At 38.6% G+C, this 21,428-nt stretch overlaps 9 non-coding genes across 9 annotated transcripts; 7 read left to right on the plus strand and 2 right to left on the minus strand.

Annotated features, from left to right (window-relative positions):
• Window positions 1-2,475: 2,475 nt before the first annotated feature.
• On the plus strand, window positions 2,476-2,557 carry TRNAS-GCU (transfer RNA serine (anticodon GCU)). Its single transcript has one exon. It is a non-coding gene; the product is annotated as a tRNA-Ser (tRNA).
• A 3,744-nt stretch (window positions 2,558-6,301) lies between these two features.
• TRNAS-GCU (transfer RNA serine (anticodon GCU)) lies at window positions 6,302-6,383 on the plus strand. The gene has a single exon. It is a non-coding gene; the product is annotated as a tRNA-Ser (tRNA).
• A 1,059-nt stretch (window positions 6,384-7,442) lies between these two features.
• On the minus strand, window positions 7,443-7,516 carry TRNAT-AGU (transfer RNA threonine (anticodon AGU)). The gene has a single exon. It is a non-coding gene; the product is annotated as a tRNA-Thr (tRNA).
• Window positions 7,517-8,072: 556 nt separating this feature from the next.
• TRNAS-GCU (transfer RNA serine (anticodon GCU)) lies at window positions 8,073-8,154 on the plus strand. The gene has a single exon. It is a non-coding gene; the product is annotated as a tRNA-Ser (tRNA).
• A 1,059-nt stretch (window positions 8,155-9,213) lies between these two features.
• TRNAT-AGU (transfer RNA threonine (anticodon AGU)) lies at window positions 9,214-9,287 on the minus strand. Its single transcript has one exon. It is a non-coding gene; the product is annotated as a tRNA-Thr (tRNA).
• Window positions 9,288-14,840: 5,553 nt separating this feature from the next.
• Window positions 14,841-14,922, plus strand: TRNAS-GCU (transfer RNA serine (anticodon GCU)). Its single transcript has one exon. It is a non-coding gene; the product is annotated as a tRNA-Ser (tRNA).
• Window positions 14,923-16,751: 1,829 nt separating this feature from the next.
• On the plus strand, window positions 16,752-16,833 carry TRNAS-GCU (transfer RNA serine (anticodon GCU)). The gene has a single exon. It is a non-coding gene; the product is annotated as a tRNA-Ser (tRNA).
• Window positions 16,834-18,522: 1,689 nt separating this feature from the next.
• TRNAS-GCU (transfer RNA serine (anticodon GCU)) lies at window positions 18,523-18,604 on the plus strand. Its single transcript has one exon. It is a non-coding gene; the product is annotated as a tRNA-Ser (tRNA).
• A 1,830-nt stretch (window positions 18,605-20,434) lies between these two features.
• TRNAS-GCU (transfer RNA serine (anticodon GCU)) lies at window positions 20,435-20,516 on the plus strand. Its single transcript has one exon. It is a non-coding gene; the product is annotated as a tRNA-Ser (tRNA).
• The last annotated feature ends 912 nt before the right edge of the window (window positions 20,517-21,428 follow it).

A 21,428-nucleotide genomic window follows, 5' to 3' on the forward strand; every position in this document is an offset into this window, starting at 1 on the left:
ACAATTGCACAATCAGTCGCAAGTGAAATATCTATTTTTAAGATAGGAAGCTTCTTTGTGAGGAGATGAAAACAAGGCACTGCTGAGATTCAAACTCAGGATCTCCTGTTTACTAGACAGGCGCTTTAACCAACTAAGCCACAGAACCTGAAGATGGCATGCATTTGAAATCCAAGGAAGATTGAAGCACCAATCGAACATTCAACTGGTTAGCGCAGCAAAACAATATTGAGCTTGAGTTCCATACCACGTAGAGCAGAAACATGGAATAAGATTTGAATCTCAGTCATAACACTTCAGAAGCCAAGTAAATTTTGAAGAGCATTCATTTAAAAGACTGACAAATTTACAGAAGCTGTATCGAGGACAAAGGCTTTGAAGTTTTGCAATTGAATGAGCCATCTTTTAGCACAGCTGAAATTTGGGACTTGTTTTGCATCCAAATTATGACACAGAATAGACAGACTGAAGAAATGCCATGGCAAAACCAAAAGGAGGAAAAATTATGACTAATTGATATTAAAAACCTCAGCACTGGTTCATTTCTGATAGAGTTTTCCCCAAGCTAACTTCAAACAACAGGCACTGTAGTTGACGAGATAAGGCAACTCTGACAAAAGCCAACATACAATCTTCAGTGAAAAAACACTGACTGGTAAAAACCCTCTCAACATCTTCCCACCTAAACGCAGAGGTGCTATGTAGACGAGGTGGCCGAGTGGTTAAGGCGATGGACTGCTAATCCATTGTGCTCTGCATGCATGGGTTCGAATCCCATCCTCATCGGATTAATCTGTTTCTTCTTTCGTGTTGAATGGTTTGGTTTTCATTTTTAACCCAAGCGGTGGACACTTCAAGCATGAAAGTTTACAATACTCCTGTGCTGCTATCAAACTTTGCAGAGTCAGATCTGTAAATCCACTGGTTTTAATTTGTAAAGGTTGATGCCATCCTATATTCTGTAAAGAAAATTATATCCTCTAATTCCTTTTAAAGTGTTTCAACAGCAGAGAATTTTTTTTCTCAATTGCACTATATTAGGGCTGTGGGAAATTAATATTTGATGACAAACAAGAGTAAAAGTCCTCTTTTTGGGGTAAAAACCCACAAAATGAGATGAAGAATAGAAAGCACTGCTGACATTCAAAATCAAGATTTTCCATTTACTAAATAGGCTCTTTGACCAACTAAGCCAAAGGACAAACAGGTGTGATACATTAGAAAGCCTGCTTAGAGAGTTAAACAGCCCTAAAATGAGATAAAGAAGGAAGAGGACTGCTGGCATTCAAATTCAAAATTTTCTGTTTACTAAACAGGCTCTTTGACCAACTAAGACAAAGGACAAACAGGTGTGATACATTAGAAAGCCTGCTTAGAGAGTTAAGAAGCCCCAAACTGACATAAAGAAAGAATAGCACTGCTGGCATTCAAATTCAAGATTTTCTGTTTACTAAACAGGCTCTTTGACCAACTAAGACAAAGTACAAACAGGTGTGATACATTAGAAAGCCTGCATAGAGAGTTAAGAAGCCCCAAACTGACATAAAGAAAGAATAGCACTGCTGGCATTCAAATTCAAGATTTTCTGTTTATTAAACAGGCTCTTTGACCAACTAAGCCAAAGGACATAAAGGTGAGAGACATTGGATAAACGGATTAGAGATGCATAGAAAGGAGGCATTTCAAAACAAAAGCAACTGGTTTTACATTGTCATGCTTGAAGCCATCTTTCTTCCTTTATATCTCATAGATAGAAGAGATTTTTAATCTCACAATTGCACTATCAGTCGCAAGTGAAACACCTATTTTTAAGATAGGAAGCTTCTTTGTGAGGAGATGAAAACAAGGCACTGCTGAGATTCAAACTCAGGATCTCCTGTTTACTAGACAGGCGCTTTAACCAACTAAGCCACAGCACCTGAAGATGGCATGCATTTGAAATCCAAGGAAGATTGAAGCACCAAACGAACATTCAACTGGTTAGCGCAGCAAAACAATATTGAGCTTGAGTTCCATTCCACGTAGAGCAGAAACATGGAATAAGATTTCAATCTCAGTCATAACACTTAAGAAGCCAAGTAAATTTTGAAGAGCATTCATTTAAAAGACTGACAAATTTACAGAAGCTGTATCGAGGACAAAGGCTTTGAAGTTTTGCAATTGAGTGAGCCATCTTTTAGCACAGCTGAAATTTGGGACTTGTTTTGCTTCCAAGTTATGACACAGAATAGACAGACTGAAGAAATGCCATGGCAAAACCAAAAGGAGGAAAAATTATGACTAATTGATATTAAAAACCTCAGCACTGGTTCATTTCTGATAGAGTTTTCCCCAAGCTAACTTCAAACAACAGGCACTGTAGTTGACGAGATAAGGCAACTCTGACAAAAGCCAACATACAATCTTCAGTGAAAAAACACTGACTGGTAAAAACCCTCTCAACATCTTCCCACCTAAACGCAGAGGTGCTATGTAGACGAGGTGGCCGAGTGGTTAAGGCGATGGACTGCTAATCCATTGTGCTCTGCATGCATGGGTTCGAATCCCATCCTCGTCGGATTAATCTGCTTCTTCTTTCGTGTTGAATGGTTTGGTTTTCATTTTTAACCCAAGCGGTGGACACTTCAAGCATGAAAGTTTACAATACGCCTGTGCTGCTATCAAACTTTGCAGAGTCAGATCTGTAAATCCACTTGTTTTAATTTGTAAAGGTTGATGCCATCCTATATTCTGTAAAGAAAATTATATCCTCTAATTCCTTTTAAAGTGTTTCAACAGCAGAGAATTTTTTTTCTCAATTGCACTATATTAGGGCTGTGGGAAATTAATATTTGATGACAAACAAGAGTAAAAGTCCTCTTTTTGGGGTAAAAACCCACAAAATGAGATGAAGAATAGAAAGCACTGCTGACATTCAAAATCAAGATTTTCCATTTACTAAATAGGCTCTTTGACAAACTAAGCCAAAGGAAAAACAGGTGTGATACATTAGAAAGCCTGCTTAGAGAGTTAAACAGCCCTAAAATGAGATAAAGAAGGAAGAGGACTGCTGGCATTCAAATTCAAAATTTTCTGTTTACTAAACAGGCTCTTTGACCAACTAAGACAAAGGACAAACAGGTGTGATACATTAGAAAGCCTGCTTAGAGAGTTAAGAAGCCCCAAACTGACATAAAGAAAGAATAGCACTGCTGGCATTCAAATTCAAGATTTTCTGTTTACTAAACAGGCTCTTTGACCAACTAAGACAAAGTACAAACAGGTGTGATACATTAGAAAGCCTGCATAGAGAGTTAAGAAGCCCCAAACTGACATAAAGAAAGAATAGCACTGCTGGCATTCAAATTCAAGATTTTCTGTTTACTAAACAGGCTCTTTGACCAACTAAGCCAAAGGACATAAAGGTGATCGACATTGGATAAACGGATTAGAGATGCATAGAAAGGAGGCATTTCAAAACAAAAGCAACTGGTTTTACATTGTCATGCTTGAAGCCATCTTTCTTCCTTTATATCTCATAGATAGAAGAGATTTTTAATCTCACAATTGCACTATCTGTCGCAAGTGAAACACCTATTTTTAAGATAGGAAGCTTCTTTGTGAGGAGATGAAAACAAGGCACTGCTGAGATTCAAACTTAGGATCTCCTGTTTACTAGACAGGCGCTTTAACCAACTAAGCCACAGAACCTGAAGATGGCATGCATTTGAAATCCAAGGAAGATTGAAGCACCAATCGAACATTCAACTGGTTAGCGCAGCAAAACAATATTGAGCTTGAGTTCCATTCCACGTAGAGCAGAAACATGGAATAAGATTTCAATCTCAGTCATAACACTTAAGAAGCCAAGTAAATTTTGAAGAGCATTCATTTAAAAGACTGACAAATTTACAGAAGCTGTATCGAGGACAAATGCTTTGAAGTTTTGCAATTGAATGAGCCATCTTTTAGCACAGCTGAAATTTGGGACTTGTTTTGCTTCCAAGTTATGACACAGAATAGACAGATTGAAGAAATGCCATGGCAAAACCAAAAGGAGGAAAAATTATGACTAATTGATATTAAAAACCTCAGCACTGGTTCATTTCTGATAGAGTTTTCCCCAAGCTAACTTCAAACAACAGGCACTGTAGTTGACGAGATAAGGCAACTCTGACAAAAGCCAACATACAATCTTCAGTGAAAAAACACTGACTGGTAAAAACCCTCTCAACATCTTCCCACCTAAACGCACAGGTGCTATGTAGACGAGGTGGCCGAGTGGTTAAGGCGATTGACTGCTAATCCATTGTGCTCTGAATGCATGGGTTCGAATCCCATCCTCGTCGGATTAATCTGCTTCTTCTTTCGTGTTGAATGGTTTGGTTTTCATTTTTAACCCAAGCGGTGGACACTTCAAGCATGAAAGTTTACAATACTCCTGTGCTGCTATCAAACTTTGCAGAGTCAGATCTGTAAATCCACTGGTTTTAATTTGTAAAGGTTGATGCCATCCTATATTCTGTAAAGAAAATTATATCCTCTAATTCCTTTTAAAGTGTTTCAACAGCAGAGAATTTTTTTTCTCAATTGCACTATATTAGGGCTGTGGGAAATTAATATTTGATGACAAACAAGAGTAAAAGTCCTCTTTTTGGGGTAAAAACCCACAAAATGAGATGAAGAATAGAAAGCACTGCTGACATTCAAAATCAAGATTTTCCATTTACTAAATAGGCTCTTTGACCAACTAAGCCAAAGGACAAACAGGTGTGATACATTAGAAATCCTGCTTAGAGAGTTAAACAGCCCTAAAATGAGATAAAGAAGGAAGAGGACTGCTGGCATTCAAATTCAAAATTTTCTGTTTACTAAACAGGCTCTTTGACCAACTAAGACAAAGGACAAACAGGTGTGATACATTAGAAAGCCTGCTTAGAGAGTTAAGAAGCCCCAAACTGACATAAAGAAAGAATAGCACTGCTGGCATTCAAATTCAAGATTTTCTGTTTACTAAACAGGCTCTTTGACCAACTAAGCCAAAGGACAAACAGGTGTGATACATTAGAAAGCCTGCTTAGAGAGTTAAACAGCCCTAAAATGAGATAAAGAAGGAAGAGGACTGCTGGCATTCAAATTCAAAATTTTCTGTTTACTAAACAGGCTCTTTGACCAACTAAGACAAAGGACAAACAGGTGTGATACATTAGAAAGCCTGCTTAGAGAGTTAAGAAGCCCCAAACTGACATAAAGAAAGAATAGCACTGCTGGCATTCAAATTCAAGATTTTCTGTTTACTAAACAGGCTCTTTGACCAACTAAGACAAAGTACAAACAGGTGTGATACATTAGAAAGCCTGCATAGAGAGTTAAGAAGCCCCAAACTGACATAAAGAAAGAATAGCACTGCTGGCATTCAAATTCAAGATTTTCTGTTTACTAAACAGGCTCTTTGACCAACTAAGCCAAAGGACATAAAGGTGAGAGACATTGGATAAACGGATTAGAGATGCATAGAAAGGAGGCATTTCAAAACAAAAGCAACTGGTTTTACATTGTCATGCTTGAAGCCATCTTACTTCCTTTATATCTCATAGATAGAAGAGATTTTTAATCTCACAATTGCACAATCAGTCGCAAGTGAAACATCTATTTTTAAGATAGGAAGCTTCTTTGTGAGGAGATGAAAACAAGGCACTGCTGAGAATCAAACTCAGGATCTCCTGTTTACTAGACAGGCGCTTTAACCAACTAAGCCACAGAACCTGAAGATGGCATGCATTTGAAATCCAAGGAAGATTGAAGCACCAATCGAACATTCAACTGGTTAGCGCAGCAAAACAATATTGAGCTTGAGTTCCATACCACGTAGAGCAGAAACATGGAATAAGATTTGAATCTCAGTCATAACACTTCAGAAGCCAAGTAAATTTTGAAGAGCATTCATTTAAAAGACTGACAAATTTACAGAAGCTGTATCGAGGACAAAGGCTTTGAAGTTTTGCAATTGAATGAGCCATCTTTTAGCACAGCTGAAATTTGGGACTTGTTTTGCTTCCAAATTATGACACAGAATAGACAGACTGAAGAAATGCCATGGCAAAACCAAAAGGAGGAAAAATTATGACTAATTGATATTAAAAACCTCAGCACTGGTTCATTTCTGATAGAGTTTTCCCATAGCTAACTTCAAACAACAGGCACTGTAGTTGACGAGATAAGGCAACTCTGACAAAAGCCAACATACAATCTTCAGTGAAAAAACACTGACTGGTAAAAACCCTCTCAACATCTTCCCACCTAAACGCAGAGGTGCTATGTAGACGAGGTGGCCGAGTGGTTAAGGCGATGGACTGCTAATCCATTGTGCTCTGCATGCATGGGTTCGAATCCCATCCTCGTCGGATTAATCTGTTTCTTCTTTCGTGTTGAATGGTTTGGTTTTCATTTTTAACCCAAGCGGTGGACACTTCAAGCATGAAAGTTTACAATACGCCTGTGCTGCTATCAAACTTTGCAGAGTCAGATCTGTAAATCCACTTGTTTTAATTTGTAAAGCTTGATGCCATCCTATATTCTGTAAAGAAAATTATATCCTCTAATTCCTTTTAAAGTGTTTCAACAGCAGATAATTTTTTTTCTCAATTGCACTATATTAGGGCTGTGGGAAATTAATATTTGATGACAAACAAGAGTAAAAGTCCTCTTTTTGGGGTAAAAACCCACAAAATGAGATGAAGAATAGAAAGCACTGCTGACATTCAAAATCAAGATTTTCCATTTACTAAATAGGCTCTTTGACCAACTAAGCCAAAGGACAAACAGGTGTGATACATTAGAAAGCCTGCTTAGAGAGTTAAACAGCCCTAAACTGAGATAAAGAAGGAAGAGGACTGCTGGCATTCAAATTCAAGATTTTCTGTTTACTAAATAGGCTCTTTGACCAACTAAGACAAAGGACAAACAGGTGTGATACATTAGAAAGCCTGCTTAGAGAGTTAAACAGCCCTAAAATGAGATAAAGAAGGAAGAGGACTGCTGGCATTCAAATTCAAAATTTTCTGTTTACTAAACAGGCTCTTTGACCAACTAAGACAAAGTACAAACAGGTGTGATACATTAGAAAGCCTGCTTAGAGAGTTAAGAAGCCCCAAACTGACATAAAGAAAGAATAGCACTGCTGGCATTCAAATTCAAGATTTTCTGTTTACTAAATAGGCTCTTTGACCAACTAAGCCAAAGGACATAAAGATGAGAGACATTGGATAAACGGATTAGAGATGCATAGAAAGGAGGCATTTCAAAACAAAAGCAACTGGTTTTACATTGTCATGCTTGAAGCCATCTTTCTTCCTTTATATCTCATAGATAGAAGAGATTTTTAATCTCACAATTGCACTATCAGTCGCAAGTGAAACACCTATTTTTAAGATAGGAAGCTTCTTTGTGAGGAGATGAAAACAAGGCACTGCTGAGATTCGAACTCAGGATCTCCTGTTTACTAGACAGGCGCTTTAACCAACTAAGCCACAGCACCAGAAGATGGCATGCATTTGAAATCCAAGGAAGATTGAAGCACCAATCGAACATTCAACTGATTAGCGCAGCAAAACAATATTGAGCTTGAGTTCCATTCCACGTAGAGCAGAAACATGGAATAAGATTTCAATCTCAGTCATAACACTTAAGAAGCCAAGTAAATTTTGAAGAGCATTCATTTAAAAGACTGACAAATTTACAGAAGCTGTATCGAGGACAAAGGCTTTGAAGTTTTGCAATTGAATGAGCCATCTTTTAGCACAGCTGAAATTTGGGACTTGTTTTGCTTCCAAGTTATGACACAGAATAGACAGATTGAAGAAATGCCATGGCAAAACCAAAAGGAGGAAAAATTATGACTAATTGATATTAAAAACCTCAGCACTGGTTCATTTCTGATAGAGTTTTCCCCAAGCTAACTTCAAACAACAGGCACTGTAGTTGACGAGATAAGTCAAATCTGACAAAAGCCAACATACAATCTTCAGTGAAAAAACACTGACTGGTAAAAACCCTCTCAACATTTTCCCACCTAAACGCACAGGTGCTATGTAGATGAGGTGGCCGAGTGGTTAAGGCGATGGACTGCTAATCCATTGTGCTCTGCATGCATGGGTTCGAATCCCATCCTCGTCGGATTAATCTGCTTCTTCTTTCGTGTTGAATGGTTTGGTTTTCATTTTTAACCCAAGCGGTGGACACTTCAAGCATGAAAGTTTACAATACGCCTGTGCTGCTATCAAACTTTGCAGAGTCAGATCTGTAAATCCACTTGTTTTAATTTGTAAAGCTTGATGCCATCCTATATTCTGTAAAGAAAATTATATCCTCTAATTCCTTTTAAAGTGTTTCAACAGCAGATAATTTTTTTTCTCAATTGCACTATATTAGGGCTGTGGGAAATTAATATTTGATGACAAACAAGAGTAAAAGTCCTCTTTTTGGGGTAAAAACCCACAAAATGAGATGAAGAATAGAAAGCACTGCTGACATTCAAAATCAAGATTTTCCATTTACTAAATAGGCTCTTTGACCAACTAAGCCAAAGGACAAACAGGTGTGATACATTAGAAAGCCTGCTTAGAGAGTTAAACAGCCCTAAACTGAGATAAAGAAGGAAGAGGACTGCTGGCATTCAAATTCAAGATTTTCTGTTTACTAAATAGGCTCTTTGACCAACTAAGACAAAGGACAAACAGGTGTGATACATTAGAAAGCCTGCTTAGAGAGTTAAACAGCCCTAAAATGAGATAAAGAAGGAAGAGGACTGCTGGCATTCAAATTCAAAATTTTCTGTTTACTAAACAGGCTCTTTGACCAACTAAGACAAAGTACAAACAGGTGTGATACATTAGAAAGCCTGCTTAGAGAGTTAAGAAGCCCCAAACTGACATAAAGAAAGAATAGCACTGCTGGCATTCAAATTCAAGATTTTCTGTTTACTAAACAGGCTCTTTGACCAACTAAGCCAAAGGACATAAAGATGAGAGACATTGGATAAACGGATTAGAGATGCATAGAAAGGAGGCATTTCAAAACAAAAGCAACTGGTTTTACATTGTCATGCTTGAAGCCATCTTTCTTCCTTTATATCTCATAGATAGAAGAGATTTTTAATCTCACAATTGCACTATCAGTCGCAAGTGAAACACCTATTTTTAAGATAGGAAGCTTCTTTGTGAGGAGATGAAAACAAGGCACTGCTGAGATTCGAACTCAGGATCTCCTGTTTACTAGACAGGCGCTTTAACCAACTAAGCCACAGCACCAGAAGATGGCATGCATTTGAAATCCAAGGAAGATTGAAGCACCAATCGAACATTCAACTGATTAGCGCAGCAAAACAATATTGAGCTTGAGTTCCATTCCACGTAGAGCAGAAACATGGAATAAGATTTCAATCTCAGTCATAACACTTAAGAAGCCAAGTAAATTTTGAAGAGCATTCATTTAAAAGACTGACAAATTTACAGAAGCTGTATCGAGGACAAAGGCTTTGAAGTTTTGCAATTGAATGAGCCATCTTTTAGCACAGCTGAAATTTGGGACTTGTTTTGCTTCCAAGTTATGACACAGAATAGACAGATTGAAGAAATGCCATGGCAAAACCAAAAGGAGGAAAAATTATGACTAATTGATATTAAAAACCTCAGCACTGGTTCATTTCTGATAGAGTTTTCCCCAAGCTAACTTCAAACAACAGGCACTGTAGTTGACGAGATAAGGCAACTCTGACAAAAGCCAACATACAATCTTCAGTGAAAAAACACTGACTGGTAAAAACCCTCTCAACATCTTCCCACCTAAACGCACAGGTGCTATGTAGACGAGGTGGCCGAGTGGTTAAGGCGATGGACTGCTAATCCATTGTGCTCTGAATGCATGTGTTCGAATCCCATCCTCGTCGGATTAATCTGCTTCTTCTTTCGTGTTGAATGGTTTGGTTTTCATTTTTAACCCAAGCGGTGGACACTTCAAGCATGAAAGTTTACAATACTCCTGTGCTGCTATCAAACTTTGCAGAGTCAGATCTGTAAATCCACTGGTTTTAATTTGTAAAGGTTGATGCCATCCTATATTCTGTAAAGAAAATTATATCCTCTAATTCCTTTTAAAGTGTTTCAACAGCAGAGAATTTTTTTTCTCAATTGCACTATATTAGGGCTGTGGGAAATTAATATTTGATGACAAACAAGAGTAAAAGTCCTCTTTTTGGGGTAAAAACCCACAAAATGAGATGAAGAATAGAAAGCACTGCTGACATTCAAAATCAAGATTTTCCATTTACTAAATAGGCTCTTTGACCAACTAAGACAAAGTACAAACAGGTGTGATACATTAGAAAGCCTGCATAGAGAGTTAAGAAGCCCCAAACTGACATAAAGAAAGAATAGCACTGCTGGCATTCAAATTCAAGATTTTCTGTTTACTAAACAGGCTCTTTGACCAACTAAGACAAAGTACAAACAGGTGTGATACATTAGAAAGCCTGCATAGAGAGTTAAGAAGCCCCAAACTGACATAAAGAAAGAATAGCACTGCTGGCATTCAAATTCAAGATTTTCTGTTTACTAAACAGGCTCTTTGACCAACTAAGACAAAGTACAAACAGGTGTGATACATTAGAAAGCCTGCATAGAGAGTTAAGAAGCCCCAAACTGACATAAAGAAAGAATAGCACTGCTGGCATTCAAGTTCAAGATTTTCTGTTTATTAAACAGGCTCTTTGACCAACTAAGCCAAAGGACATAAAGGTGAGAGACATTGGATAAACGGATTAGAGATGCATAGAAAGGAGGCATTTCAAAACAAAAGCAACTGGTTTTACATTGTCATTAGAGTTGAGCGATACCGTCCGATACTTCAAAGTATCGTATCGGATGGTATCGGCCGATCTTTAAAAAAAGTATCGGTATCGCCGATTCCGATACCGGAAGTCCCATTCAAGTCTATGGGACTTCCGGTATCGGAATAAGAAAAACCCTTTCCTGCCCTTGTACAGCCTCTCTGGGGTCTGTACGGGCCTTTCGGGGGGCTGTGCCGGCCTGCCAGGGGGTCTGTGCAGGCTCCGGTGGTCTGTGCCGGCCTGCCGGTGGTCTGTGCAGGCTCCGGGGGGCTGTGCCGGCCTGCCGGGGGGCTGTGCCGGCCTGCCGGGGGGCTGTGCAGGCTCCGGGGGGCTGTGCCGGCCTGCCGGGGGGCTGTGCAGGCATCGTCCGATGGGACTACAAGTCCCATCGGGCGATGCCTGCTACCATGACAGTGATTGACACATTAGCCAATGATGGGACAGTAGTAGTCCCATCATCCGGCTAATGTGTTAAATGTAAAAAAAAAAAAAAAAAAAAATTACATGCTACATACATACAACATGCATACTACATACATGCTACATTCATACTACATACTACATACATGCTACATTCATACTACATGCAACATACATACTACATATATACTACATGCATACTACATGCATGCTACATGCATCATACATAACACATATATACTACATGCATGCTACATACATACTACATGCTACATACTACATATATACTACATGCATGCTACATACTACATGCTACATACATACTACATATATACTACATACATACTACATGCATGCTACATGCATCATACATAACACATATATACTACATGCATGCTACATACATACTACATGCTACATACTACATATATACTACATGCATGCTACATACTACATGCTACATACATACTACATATATACTACATGCATGCTACATACATACTGCATGCTACATGCATGCTACATACATACTACATACATACTACATGCTACATACATACTACATATATACTACATACATACTACATGCATGCAACATACATACTACATGCATGCTACATACATACCACATACATAACACATATATACTACATGCATGCTACATACATACTACATACATACCATATACATACTACATGCATGCTACATACATACTACATGCATGCTACATATATACTACATGCATGCTACATACATACTACATGCTACATACATACTACATATATACTACATGCATGCTACATACATACTACATGCTACATACATACTACATATATACTACATGCATGCTACATACATACTACATATATACTACATGCATGCTACATGCATGCTACATACATACCACATATATACTACATACATACAATACATTCATACAATACATACATAGACATACAGTACATATAACATAGAGTAACATACTTACCAATACTTGTCACATTGTTCCCCGAAGCCATTGTCTTTCCGGAATAAATATTAACATAACAAACCACAAAAATACTCACCCACGATCCGAAGCAGTCCACGAGTGTGTCCCACGACGATCTTGGGTAGAGAACTGCAGCATCAGCTGTTGCTGCCGTTCTCTACTGGCTGCAGGAATCCAATGACGGAAGGTAGGTATCCTTCCGCACTGTATTCCTCCGCCACTTAAAAAAAAAAAAAGTCCCTAGTCTCACTTTATGCCATTGCTGTGTGGGAAATTCCCACGCAGCAATGGCATAAAGTGAGACTAGGGACTTTTTTTTTTTTAAGTGGCGGAGGAATACAGTGCGGAAGGATACCTACCTTCCGTCATTGGATTCCTGCAGCCCGTAGAGAACGGCAGCATCATCTGATGCTGCAGTTCTCTACCCAAGATCGTCGTGGGACACACTCGTGGACTGCTTCGGATCGTGGGTGAGTATTTTTGTGGTTTGTTATGTTAATATTTATTCCGGAAAGACAATGGCTTCGGGGAACAATGTGACAAGTATTGGTAAGTATGTTACTCTATGTTATATGTACTGTATGTCTATGTATGTATTGTATGTATGTAGTATATATGTGGTATGTATGTAGTATGTATGTAGCATGCATGTAGTATATATGTAGTATGTATGTAGCATGCATGTAGTATATATGTAGCATGTATGTAGTATGTATGTGGTATGTATGTAGCATGTAGTATGTATGTAGCATGCATGTAGCATGCATGTAGTATGTATGTGGTATGTATGTAGCATGCATGTAGTATGTATGTAGTATGTATGTAGTATGTATGTAGCATGCAGTATGTATGTAGCATGTATGTAGTATGTATGTAGTATATATGTAGTATGTATGTAGCATGTAGTATGTATGTAGCATGTAGTATATATGTAGTATGTATGTAGTATATATGTAGTATGTATGTAGCATGCAGTATGTATGTAGCATGTAGTATATATGTAGTATGCATGTAGTATGTATGTAGCATGCATGTAGTATGTATGTAGTATGTATGTAGTATGTATGTAGCATGCAGTATGTATGTAGCATGTATGTAGTATGTATGTAGTATATATGTAGTATGTATGTAGTATGTATGTAGCATGCATGTAGTATGTATGTAGCATGTAGTATGTATGTAGCATGCATGTAGTATGTATGTAGTATATATGTAGTATGTATGTAGCATGTAGTATGTATGTAGCATGTAGTATGTATGTAGTATTTTTTTTTTTTTTTTAACATTTAACACATTAGCCGGATGATGGGACTACTACTGTCCCATCATTGGCTAATGTGTCAATCACTGTCATGGTAGCAGGCATCGCCCGATGGGACTTGTAGTCCCATCGGACGATGCTTGCACAGACCCCCGGACATCAGCACAGCCCCCCGGCAGGCCGGCACAGCCCCCCGGCAGGCCGGTACAGACCCCCACAGGGTGCACAGCCCCCCGGCAGGCCGGCACAGCCCCCCGGCAGGCCGGCAGAGACCCCGGGCAGTCCACACAGCCCCCCGGCAGGCCGGCACAGCCCCCCGGCAGGCCGGCAGAGACCCCCGGAAGGCCCGAAATGACGGCGCATCATGATGCGCACACACCGCGCATCATGATGACGTCAGGCCGTCAATCAACTGAACTTCCGATTCCGATGCCGAATTCCGATATTGAAAAAATATCGGAAGTCGGTATCGGAATTCCGATACAGCAAGTATCGGCCGATACCCGATACTTGCGGTATCGGAATGCTCAACACTAATTGTCATGCTTGAAGCCATCTTTCTTCCTTTATATCTCATAGATAGAAGAGATTTTTAATCTCACAATTGCACTATCAGTCGCAAGTGAAACACCTATTTTTAAGATAGGAAGCTTCTTTGTGAGGAGATGAAAACAAGGCACTGCTGAGATTCAAACTCAGGATCTCCTGTTTACTAGACAGGTGCTTTAACCAACTAAGCCACAGCACCTGAAGATGGCATGCATTTGAAATCCAAGGAAGATTGAAGCACCAATCGAACATTCAACTGGTTAGCGCAGCAAAACAATATTGAGCTTGAGTTCCATTCCACGTAGAGCAGAAACATGGAATAAGATTTCAATCTCAGTCATAACACTTAAGAAGCCAAGTAAATTTTGAAGAGCATTCATTTAAAAGACTGACAAATTTACAGAAGCTGTATCGAGGACAAAGGCTTTGAAGTTTTGCAATTGAATGAGCCATCTTTTAGCACAGCTGAAATTTGGGACTTGTTTTGCTTCCAAGTTATGACACAGAATAGACAGACTGAAGAAATGCCCTGGCAAAACCAAAAGGAGGAAAAATTATGACTAATTGATATTAAAAACCTCAGCACTGGTTCATTTCTGATAGAGTTTTCCCCAAGCTAACTTCAAACAACAGGCACTGTAGTTGACGAGATAAGGCAACTCTGACAAAAGCCAACATACAATCTTCAGTGAAAAAACACTGACTGGTAAAAGCCCTCTCAACATCTTCCCACCTAAACGCACAGGTGCTATGTAGACGAGGTGGCCGAGTGGTTAAGGCGATGGACTGCTAATCCATTGTTCTCTGCATGCATGGGTTCGAATCCCATCCTCGTTGGATTAATCTGCTTCTTCTTTTGTGTTGAATGGTTTGGTTTTCATTTTTAACCCAAGCGGTGGACACTTCAAGCATGAAAGTTTACAATACGCCTGTGCTGCTATCAAACTTTGCAGAGTCAGATCTGTAAATCCACTTGTTTTAATTTGTAAAGCTTGATGCCATCCTATATTCTGTAAAGAAAATTATATCCTCTAATTCCTTTTAAAGTGTTTCAACAGCAGAGAATTTTTTTTCTCAATTGCACTATATTAGGGCTGTGGGAAATTAATATTTGATGACAAACAAGAGTAAAAGTCCTCTTTTTGGGGTAAAAACCCACAAAATGAGATGAAGAATAGAAAGCACTGCTGACATTCAAAATCAAGATTTTCCATTTACTAAATAGGCTCTTTGACCAACTAAGCCAAAGGACAAACAGGTGTGATACATTAGAAAGCCTGCTTAGAGAGTTAAACAGCCCTAAACTGAGATAAAGAAGGAAGAGGACTGCTGGCATTCAAATTCAAGATTTTCTGTTTACTAAATAGGCTCTTTGACCAACTAAGACAAAGGACAAACAGGTGTGATACATTAGAAAGCCTGCTTAGAGAGTTAAACAGCCCTAAAATGAGATAAAGAAGGAAGAGGACTGCTGGCATTCAAATTCAAAATTTTCTGTTTACTAAACAGGCTCTTTGACCAACTAAGACAAAGGACAAACAGGTGTGATACATTAGAAAGCCTGCTTAGAGAGTTAAGAAGCCCCAAACTGACATAAAGAAAGAATAGCACTGCTGGCATTCAAATTCAAGATTTTCTGTTTACTAAACAGGCTCTTTGACCAACTAAGACAAAGTACAAACAGGTGTGATACATTAGAAAGCCAACATAGAGAGTTAAGAAGCCCCAAACTGACATAAAGAAAGAATAGCACTGCTGGAATTCAAATTCAAGATTTTCTGTTTACTAAACAGGCTCTTTGACCAACTAAGCCAAAGGACATAAAGGTGAGAGACATTGGATAAACGGATTAGAGATGCATAGAAAGGAGGCATTTCAAAACTGAAGCAACTGGTTTTACATTGTCATGCTTGAAGCCGTCTTTCTTCCTTTATATCTCTTAGATAGAAGAGATTTTTAATCTCACAATTGCACTATCAGTCGCAAGTGAAACACCTATTTTTAAGATAGGAAGCTTCTTTGTGAGGAGATGAAAACAAAGCACTGCTGAGATTCGAACTCAGGATCTCCTGTTTACTAGACAGACGCTTTACCCAACTAAGCCACAGCACCAGAAGATGGCATGCATTTGAAATCCAAGGAAGATTGAAGCACCAATCGAACATTCAACTGGTTAGCGCAGCAAAACAATATTGAGCTTGAGTTCCATTCCACGTAGAGCAGAAACATGGAATAAGATTTCAATCTCAGTCATAACACTTAAGAAGCCAAGTAAATTTTGAAGAGCATTCATTTAAAAGACTGACAAATTTACAGAAGCTGTATCGAGGACAAAGGCTTTGAAGTTTTGCAATTGAATGAGCCATCTTTTAGCACAGCTGAAATTTGGGACTTGTTTTGCTTCCAAGTTATGACACAGAATAGACAGATTGAAGAAATGCCATGGCAAAACCAAAAGGAGGAAAAATTATGACTAATTGATATTAAAAACCTCAGCACTGGTTCATTTCTGATAGTTTTCCCCAAGCTAACTTCAAACAACAGGCACTGTAGTTGACGAGATAAGTCAAATCTGACAAAAGCCAACATACAATCTTCAGTGAAAAAACACTGACTGGTAAAAACCCTCTCAACATTTTCCCACCTAAACGCACAGGTGCTATGTAGACGAGGTGGCCGAGTGGTTAAGGCGATGGACTGCTAATCCATTGTGCTCTGCATGCATGGGTTCGAATCCCATCCTCGTCGGATTAATCTGCTTCTTCTTTCGTGTTGAATGGTTTGGTTTTCATTTTTAACCCAAGCGGTGGACACTTCAAGCATGAAAGTTTACAATACGCCTGTGCTGCTATCAAACTTTGCAGAGTCAGATCTGTAAATCCACTTGTTTTAATTTGTAAAGCTTGATGCCATCCTATATTCTGTAAAGAAAATTATATCCTCTAATTCCTTTTAAAGTGTTTCAACAGCAGAGAATTTTTTTTCTCAATAGCACTATATTAGGGCTGTGGGAAATTAATATTTGATGACAAACAAGAGTAAAAGTCCTCTTTTTGGGGTAAAAACCCACAAAATGAGATGAAGAATAGAAAGCACTGCTGACATTCAAAATCAAGATTTTCCATTTACTAAATAGGCTCTTTGACCAACTAAGCCAAAGGACAAACAGGTGTGATACATTAGAAAGCCTGCTTAGAGAGTTAAACAGCCCTAAACTGAGATAAAGAAGGAAGAGGACTGCTGGCATTCAAATTCAAGATTTTCTGTTTACTAAATAGGCTCTTTGACCAACTAAGACAAAGGACAAACAGGTGTGATACATTAGAAAGCCTGCTTAGAGAGTTAAACAGCCCTAAAATGAGATAAAGAAGGAAGAGGACTGCTGGCATTCAAATTCAAAATTTTCTGTTTACTAAACAGGCTCTTTGACCAACTAAGACAAAGTACAAACAGGTGTGATACATTAGAAAGCCTGCTTAGAGAGTTAAGAAGCCCCAAACTGACATAAAGAAAGAATAGCACTGCTGGCATTCAAATTCAAGATTTTCTGTTTACTAAACAGGCTCTTTGACCAACTAAGCCAAAGGACATAAAGATGAGAGACATTGGATAAACGGATTAGAGATGCATAGAAAGGAGGCATTTCAAAACAAAAGCAACTGGTTTTACATTGTCATGCTTGAAGCCATCTTTCTTCCTTTATATCTCATAGATAGAAGAGATTTTTAATCTCACAATTGCACTATCAGTCGCAAGTGAAACACCTATTTTTAAGATAGGAAGCTTCTTTGTGAGGAGATGAAAACAAGGCACTGCTGAGATTCGAACTCAGGATCTCCTGTTTACTAGACAGGCGCTTTAACGAACTAAGCCACAGCACCTGAAGATGGCATGCATTTGAAATCCAAGGAAGATTGAAGCACCAATCGAACATTCAACTGGTTAGCGCAGCAAAACAATATTGAGCTTGAGTTCCATTCCACGTAGAGCAGAAACATGGAATAAGATTTCAATCTCAGTCATAACACTTAAGAAGCCAAGTAAATTTTGAAGAGCATTCATTTAAAAGACTGACAAATTTACAGAAGCTGTATCGAGGACAAAGGCTTTGAAGTTTTGCAATTGAATGAGCCATCTTTTAGCACAGCTGAAATTTGGGACTTGTTTTGCTTCCAAGTTATGACACAGAATAGACAGACTGAAGAAATGCCATGGCAAAACCAAAAGGAGGAAAAATTATGACTAATTGATATTAAAAACCTCAGCACTGGTTCATTTCTGATAGAGTTTTCCCCAAGCTAACTTCAAACAACAGGCACTGTAGTTGACGAGATAAGGCAACTCTGACAAAAGCCAACATACAATCTTCAGTGAAAAAACACTGACTGGTAAAAACCCTCTCAACATCTTCCCACCTAAACGCACAGGTGCTATGTAGACGAGGTGGCCGAGTGGTTAAGGCGATGGACTGCTAATCCATTGTGCTCTGCATGCATGGGTTCGAATCCCATCCTCGTCGGATTAATCTGCTTCTTCTTTCGTGTTGAATGGTTTGGTTTTCATTTTTAACCCAAGCGGTGGACACTTCAAGCATGAAAGTTTACAATACGCCTGTGCTGCTATCAAACTTTGCAGAGTCAGATCTGTAAATCCACTTGTTTAATTTGTAAAGCTTGATGCGATCCTATATTCTGTAAAGAAAATTATATCCTCTAATTCCTTTTAAAGTGTTTCAACAGCAGAGAATTTTTTTTCTCAATTGCACTATATTAGGGCTGTGGGAAATTAATATTTGATGACAAACAAGAGTAAAAGTCCTCTTTTTGGGGTAAAAACCCACAAAATGAGATGAAGAATAGAAAGCACTGCTGACATTCAAAATCAAGATTTTCCATTTACTAAATAGGCTCTTTGACCAACTAAGCCAAAGGACAAACAGGTGTGATACATTAGAAAGCCTGCTTAGAGAGTTAAACAGCCCTAAACTGAGATAAAGAAGGAAGAGGACTGCTGGCATTCAAATTCAAGATTTTCTGTTTACTAAATAGGCTCTTTGACCAACTAAGACAAAGGACAAACAGGTGTGATACATTAGAAAGCCTGCTTAGAGAGTTAAACAGCCCTAAAATGAGATAAAGAAGGAAGAGGACTGCTGGCATTCAAATTCAAAATTTTCTGTTTGCTAAACAGGCTCTTTGACCAACTAAGACAAATGACAAACAGGTGTGATACATTAGAAAGCCTGCTTAGAGAGTTAAGAAGCCCCAAACTGACATAAAGAAAGAATAGCACTGCTGGCATTCAAATTCAAGATTTTCTGTTTACTAAACTGGCTCTTTGACCAACTAAGACAAAGTACAAACAGGTGTGATACATTAGAAAGCCTGCATAGAGAGTTAAGAAGCCCCAAACTGACATAAAGAAAGAATAGCACTGCTGGCATTCAAATTCAAGATTTTCTGTTTACTAAACAGGCTCTTTGACCAACTAAGCCAAAGGACATAAAGATGAGAGACATTGGATAAACGGATTAGAGATGCATAGAAAGGAGGCATTTCAAAACTGAAGCAACTGGTTTTACATTGTCATGCTTGAAGCCGTCTTTCTTCCTTTATATCTCTTAGATAGAAGAGATTTTTAATCTCACAATTGCACTATCAGTCGCAAGTGAAACACCTATTTTTAAGATAGGAAGCTTCTTTGTGAGGAGATGAAAACAAAGCACTGCTGAGATTCGAACTCAGGATCTCCTGTTTACTAGACAGACGCTTTACCCAACTAAGCCACAGCACCAGAAGATGGCATGCATTTGAAATCCAAGGAAGATTGAAGCACCAATCGAACATTCAACTGGTTAGCGCAGCAAAACAATATTGAGCTTGAGTTCCATTCCACGTAGAGCAGAAACATGGAATAAGATTTCAATCTCAGTCATAACACTTAAGAAGCCAAGTAAATTTTGAAGAGCATTCATTTAAAAGACTGACAAATTTACAGAAGCTGTATCGAGGACAAAGGCTTTGAAGTTTTGCAATTGAATGAGCCATCTTTTAGCACAGCTGAAATTTGGGACTTGTTTTGCTTCCAAGTTATGACACAGAATAGACAGATTGAAGAAATGCCATGGCAAAACCAAAAGGAGGAAAAATTATGACTAATTGATATTAAAAACCTCAGCACTGGTTCATTTCTGATAGAGTTTTCCCCAAGCTAACTTCAAACAACAGGCACTGTAGTTGACGAGATAAGTCAAATCTGACAAAAGCCAACATACAATCTTCAGTGAAAAAACACTGACTGGTAAAAACCCTCTCAACATTTTCCCACCTAAACGCACAGGTGCTGTGTAGACGAGGTGGCCGAGTGGTTAAGGCGATGGACTGCTAATCCATTGTGCTCTGCATGCATGGGTTCGAATCCCATCCTCGTCGGATTAATCTGCTTCTTCTTTCGTGTTGAATGGTTTGGTTTTCATTTTTAACCCAAGCGGTGGACACTTCAAGCATGAAAGTTTACAATACGCCTGTGCTGCTATCAAACTTTGCAGAGTCAGATCTGTAAATCCACTTGTTTTAATTTGTAAAGCTTGATGCCATCCTATATTCTGTAAAGAAAATTATATCCTCTAATTCCTTTTAAAGTGTTTCAACAGCAGAGAATTTTTTTTCTCAATAGCACTATATTAGGGCTGTGGGAAATTAATATTTGATGACAAACAAGAGTAAAAGTCCTCTTTTTGGGGTAAAAACCCACAAAATGAGATGAAGAATAGAAAGCACTGCTGACATTCAAAATCAAGATTTTCCATTTACTAAATAGGCTCTTTGACCAACTAAGCCAAAGGACAAACAGGTGTGATACATTAGAAAGCCTGCTTAGAGAGTTAAACAGCCCTAAACTGAGATAAAGAAGGAAGAGGACTGCTGGCATTCAAATTCAAGATTTTCTGTTTACTAAATAGGCTCTTTGACCAACTAAGACAAAGGACAAACAGGTGTGATACATTAGAAAGCCTGCTTAGAGAGTTAAACAGCCCTAAAATGAGATAAAGAAGGAAGAGGACTGCTGGCATTCAAATTCAAAATTTTCTGTTTACTAAACAGGCTCTTTGACCAACTAAGACAAAGTACAAACAGGTGTGATACATTAGAAAGCCTGCTTAGAGAGTTAAGAAGCCCCAAACTGACATAAAGAAAGAATAGCACTGCTGGCATTCAAATTCAAGATTTTCTGTTTACTAAACAGGCTCTTTGACCAACTAAGCCAAAGGACATAAAGATGAGAGACATTGGATAAACGGATTAGAGATGCATAGAAAGGAGGCATTTCAAAACAAAAGCAAC

The sequence above is a fragment of the Dendrobates tinctorius genome, unplaced genomic scaffold (genome assembly GCF_039654945.1).
Source record: "Dendrobates tinctorius isolate UK_male_01 unplaced genomic scaffold, ASM3965494v1 ptg000204l, whole genome shotgun sequence".
In the NCBI taxonomy this organism is placed as follows: Eukaryota; Metazoa; Chordata; class Amphibia; order Anura; family Dendrobatidae; genus Dendrobates; species Dendrobates tinctorius.